This window comes from Schistocerca gregaria, chromosome 2, assembly GCF_023897955.1.
Source record: "Schistocerca gregaria isolate iqSchGreg1 chromosome 2, iqSchGreg1.2, whole genome shotgun sequence".
Lineage (NCBI taxonomy): Eukaryota > Metazoa > Arthropoda > Insecta > Orthoptera > Acrididae > Schistocerca > Schistocerca gregaria.
In genome coordinates, this window is record NC_064921.1 from 792,997,583 (window position 1) to 793,003,385 (window position 5,803).

General features: G+C 43.1%; 1 non-coding gene across 1 annotated transcript; it reads right to left on the reverse strand.

Annotated features, from left to right (window-relative positions):
* Positions 1-4,470: 4,470 nt before the first annotated feature.
* Positions 4,471-4,548, reverse strand: Trnas-cga (transfer RNA serine (anticodon CGA)). The gene has a single exon. It is a non-coding gene; the product is annotated as a tRNA-Ser (tRNA).
* Between the last annotated feature and the right edge of the window lie 1,255 nt (positions 4,549-5,803).

Below are 5,803 nucleotides of genomic sequence, written 5' to 3' on the forward strand. Positions count from 1 at the left end.
ATTTAGCTGAAATATTGAATATTTCTATAAGCTTGGGTGGAGGTCTCTCTCTGTCACCAATCTTAGAAAACTGATCTTATGTAGCACACTCATTTGCACTTGCGGGCGCCAGCAATAAAATCAGAATTAAATATCCATACCATTCCTCAAATCTGTTAACTGTTTGAAACATCGAAACGAGATTTTCTCAAATGATGGCACGCAAAGAGGAGAGTATTTAGCCATACGGTTATCATGAATGACTTTATTGTCTGCCATGTTATTCCACTAACTACAGACTTTTCGATGAAAGAATGTAATTTTTAGGAGCCATCATTGCTGGTGAAACGAGAAATGCTGTCAGTTTTAGAGCAACGTAAGTGAAGAAATTACAAATGGTTCAAATGGGTCTAAGCACTGTGGGACTTAACATCTGAGGTCATCAGTCCCCTAGACTTAGAACTACTTAAACCTATCTTACCTAAGGACGTCACACACAGCCATGTCCAAGGCACGTTTCGAAACTGCGACCATAGCAGCAATGCGTTTCCGGACTGAAGCGCCTAGAGCCGCTCGGCCACAGCGGCCGGCGAAGACATTACACGTTTATTTTTGTACCGAGGATGTGCTTTCTCATAAGATACTGACCTTATTTCTCCTCAGTTCCTTACTCAATAAACCACAGTTTCAGAAATCTCTCGCAATTGCGTCTGCACAAGATGTTAGTGAGGTGACACTGCATAAACTCCGTTGTGCTTTATCAAAGGAAGCAAATTTTAATGTGGCAATCAGAGAACATAGGTTTTACTCGAAATTCGCCACTCATGACGCTTCTCTGAGAGTTTCAAGTCAGGAGAAAATAAATCACTGCTTATTTTGCATTTTCAGCCGATTTTTATTTTTTTAGACACTAACCGAAGCACAGGTAACAGCATATTTTTTATGGACACCAAGCAGGTGTGAGGGTGAAGAGACTCCACTTAATATTTACAAAAAATAAGAGCGCAGGAGCAGCGCGCTGAGCGTCCACCTGCAACCCCCACCTCTATCACTCTCCATATGCTCACCCTGCCGACTGCGCCATGTGCCGACCACGTTATACTTCGCGCACTCTGCACTATTTTTCGCTATCACCTGTCTGTCTCTATCAAGCAGGACCATTTTCTGTCTCTTCCCAGCAGAGGCAACCGAGAAGATACGGTATTTATTGCTGCCTTAAATTTCGAGTATACAACCGAATAAATTCCACTTGTAATATTTCGGCCTTATACAGTTAGGATATCTTCAAAGCGAGCCAAAACACTGACGCTCCAGCATTCGCTCCGACCTTTTAAACTCGCAGAGTGCACAACCACAGATAGAGCACAGGCATCAGAGGCGTTGCTCAGCGGCAAAGAAGCGTGAATTAGATCTGTGGCTACACGATCGATCGGCACTGGGAACTTGATGTATCACTGAGAACTGCAGCGCAGCGACGTCTTTGCAAATTTATTAAAGAAAGTATCGGCTTCCATGACTTATCCAAGCTGAAACCATTATCTCTATTAACTAATTTCGTTATCAAACGAATTTCAACTATTACTTCCACTACCGAGTCCCCAAAAGATGAAGTCGACGCTAGAACTTCGACGTTTCCGTGCAGCATTGAGTGACCAATTTCCACACAGTACTCTGAAACAGCCGGCTGCTTTGGCTGTAATTTCAGGCAGCGTCCTTTCTTCACCTGTTGTCGCTATCCAACATGGTGTGTGATTTTCGCAGCTAATACATCATTGTGGATTATCACGTTTGTAATCTTCCGGTTTGAGTTCTCATGTACTGACTGACGGGAAGCAAGTCGGTCGGTCCGTGGCTGTCCCCTGGTTGGGTTCCGACGGATCAAGTATAGCTGGGCTCACACACCTATCTCGCTTATGTGAACGAGGGCAGACCGACCTTCCTGGAGGTTTCTGAGTGCCACCAGTGTTTAGTTATCTGTTGTCAGCAACTTTAAATTTAAGGCTTATGGTTATTTTTTATTTTCTTAAAAATTTTTCCAAAATTAACTTTTAAATTTGTCTTTCTAGCTTAAACATTGCGGCCTTCTGCCTTTAAAAGATTATGGTAAGATTTTTTTAAATTTGGAAACTTAGTTGTGGTCTTCAGCCATTGGTATTGCACCTTGCATATGTCTCTTCTATCTGCTTAGCCTTAGGGCTTTCCACGTAGCTGTGATAGTTTTTTAATTTATTTGATTTGCCTTTTTAATTGCATTATAATCTTGTTGATTTTTAATGTTTATGGTTGTTAAACATTCTGGCCTTCTAACTTTAAAAGTCTATGGTAATGTATGCTAAAATTTTGAAATTTAACTGTGGCCTTCAGCCATTGGTATTGCACATTGCATATGTTTGTTCTATCCATCTTGCTGTGATTTTTTTTTTAAATTATCTTATTGCTATCTTAACTGGATTTTATCTTGTTCATTTGTTAAGATTTCTTGCTTGGAGGCCTTCAGCCGTTAAAGAGTTGCATTCCGTAAAGATCCCGTTACGTGCCGCTTTGGTTGTAAAAGTTATTAAATTACAATAAATTACAATTAGAACGAGAAACTGACCGCAACCTGGCCCTTTCCACAGTCCTATTACCTGTTCTGCCCAGCCGGTTCAGCGGGCGTGTCAAATATGTTTTAAAATTTGAAACTTAATTGTTTGCTTCAGCCATTTGTATTGCACCTTGTGTATGTTTGTTCTATTCACTTTTGCCTTGAGGCTTTCGGCCTAGCTGTGATATATTATTTTTAATTTTTAACTGCATGTATTCAGTCACTTGAAATTTATCTTGTTGCTATTAAGGTTTCTTGTTTGGAACCCTTCAGCGGTAAAGGAATTGCATTTTGAAACTCGTAGTTGCTCAGGTTCGGCTATGTGCCGTTTTGATTTAATGGTGTTATTAAATTACAATAAATTACAATTTTGAAGTGAAACCGACCGGCACCTTATTTGGCCCTTTCCACAATCCTAATCACCTGTTCTGACCAGCGGGTTAAGCGGGCGTTTCAATAGGCTTCCTACATATAGCAAGGAAGCAATGGATTTAATCTTTCTGTGTTTAGCATGATTAATAAAACCGCTTCAGCTGTATGAAAACCTTTATTTATAATCCAACTTGTTTCGCAGAGTTGGAACCACATCTTCAGGGACACACATTGACTTCGTAAATTATTCCACATGATAACCAGTAAACGATCCAAGATTTTTTGTCGAATTGTTATAGAATGTTTAACCGTCAAGAGGTCGGTAGTGCAATTTAAAATGGAACAGAATGCAGAGAAAATAGGAACCGACGACATTTTTTTTCTGTTTATCTGGTTGTTCAAATGGCTCTGAGCACTATGGGACTCAACATCTGCGGTCATAAGTCCCCTAGAACTTAGACTTACTTAAACCTAACTAACCTAAGGACATCACACACATCCATGCCCGAGGCAGGATTTGAACCTGCGACCGTAGCAGTCCCGCGGTTCCGGACTGGAGCGCCTAGAACCGCACGACCACCGCGGCCGGCTCTGGTTGTTTTTTTTTTTGCTCATAATTAGGAGAGCATATTACTTGGTGTTAATCCGTAGTGTATTTTACATCCTTACTGAATACAAATTGCGTTTAATAAGCAGTTAATAATAGTTGATCGTGTAACTTCTGCGTTTTTGTGTAAACGGAGATATTACGCATGTATGTTTTACTTGCACAAACATAAAAGACATATATACTCATTGTCATTTTGTACTCAGTAAAACATTCTTCATCATGATCAAAGGTAAGAGTTCCCTGCCATTATTGATAAATGTGAAAGCTGTTTATGAATAACAGAAACCAGTTTTATGTAAGTTTGTGAGGTAAATCTCAATGAAGTGTTGATGCGATGTTTGATATATTTCTCATTTATCTTTGTGTAGATGAAACTGCTATATGAAAAATCTCTATTGTTTACTTTATTTTTTACTACGACATACCTATGTTTCTCGTTACAAATCAACAATTTTCGAATAAAACACATTGACAACATCAGATTTTCCGTAAACAATTTATTCTTAAGTAACACACTGGAGGATAACCATGTAGAACAAAAATGTTCCGTATGTTACCCGGCCCTTTATACATCCTGGCTCAGTTTCTAGACGGTTCACCGCTTCCTGTTTTTAGGGGAACCTAGTAAGCCACTGACCGCAGCCGCAAAGAAAGCGATCGTTATGAGGTAACGCCCGACAGGTATGCAACACATCCAATGTAGGTCACGCGGATACGACATCACTGACCAAAGCTACTAGGAAAACTACCGCAGTCTGCACTTATTTCTACTAGTCTGGGGAAGCCTACGGTACTTTTACAACTCTTGTCACGATCTTAAGGCGTAGCTGTCTGAAAAAAGGTGTGTGGATGGGCTGCGGGCTGTAGTGCCAAAATATCTTAAAGTCTGCCATTTTAGGTTTACACAACCGACCTGCCAAATATAAGCCAAATCGGACCGAGATTCGAACTCGGGACCTTTGCCTTTCGCGGGCAAGTGCTCTACCAACTGAGCTACCCAAGCACGTCTCACACCCCGTCCTCACAGCTTTACTTCTGCCAGCACCTCGTCTCCTACCTTTCAAACTTTACAGAAGCTCTCCTGCGAACCTTGCAGAACTAGCACTCCTGAAAGAAAAGATATTGCGGAGACATGGCTTAGCCACAGCCTGGGGGATGTTTCCAGAATGAGATTTTCACTCTGTTGCGGAGTGTGCGCTGATATGAAACTTCCTGGCAGATTAAAACTGTGTGCCAGACCGAGACTCCGCAATATCCTTTCTTTCAGGAGGCTAGTCCTGCAAGGTTCGACGGAGAGCTTCTGTAAAGTTTGGAAGGTAGGAGACGAGGTGCTGGCTGAAGTAAAGCTGTGAGGATGGGGCGTGAGTCGTGCTTGGGTAGCTCAGTTGGTAGAGCACTTGCCCGCGAAAGGCAAAGGTCCCGAGTTCGAGTCTCGGCCCGCGACACATGTATAATCTGCCAGGAAGTTTCATATCAGCGCACATTCCGCTGCAGAGTGAAAATCTCGTTCTATGAGCCCAATCGTTTGGCCTTCCGCTTGTCAGAAAGGCTCATTTCGACTGTCTCGGGCTCTACGGTGCGAAAAATACTAGCAGTTGATAGGAGAATCACACGGAGTGAGTGATGGGAGGGGAGCCGCCGAGAGCCGGGTAAACACAGCTGCGGTACTGTACGTTGACCCAGCTGTGGATAACGGCCCGGCGGCTCGCCGTAATGAGGCGGACGCGGCTCCGGGAGGCGGTGGCGTCTGGAACTCTTCTCGGTGCCGCCTCGTCATCTCCAGCAGTTTCCAGTCCAGGGCCGTGTCTGTTTGGAACATAAGCCTCGCCATCTGGTCCTGTTTTCCCACCACCTTCCTGCATTCACTCTGGTCCAGTCCTTGCCTCCTTTTAAACACACTCCTCTGTACCTTACAGCAATCTGTCTCTTGACGCCCGCATCTCGTGGTCGTGCTGTAGCGTTTTCGCTTTTCACGCCCGGGTTCCCGGGTTCGATTCCCGGCGGGGTCAGGGATTTTCTCTGCCTCGTGATGGCTGGATGTTGTGTGTTGTCCTTAGGTTAGTTAGGTTTACGTAGTTCTCAGTTCTAGGGGACTGATGACCATAGATGTTAAGTCCCATAGTGCTCAGAGCCATCTGAACCATTTTGTCCCTTGGTCTTCCTCTTCCTCCTTCGTATCTCCATTTAGTATATCTTGCTGGGAATCCTCTTGTTTTGCATTCTCTTTATGTGCCTGCACCATCTTAACCTTGATGTTC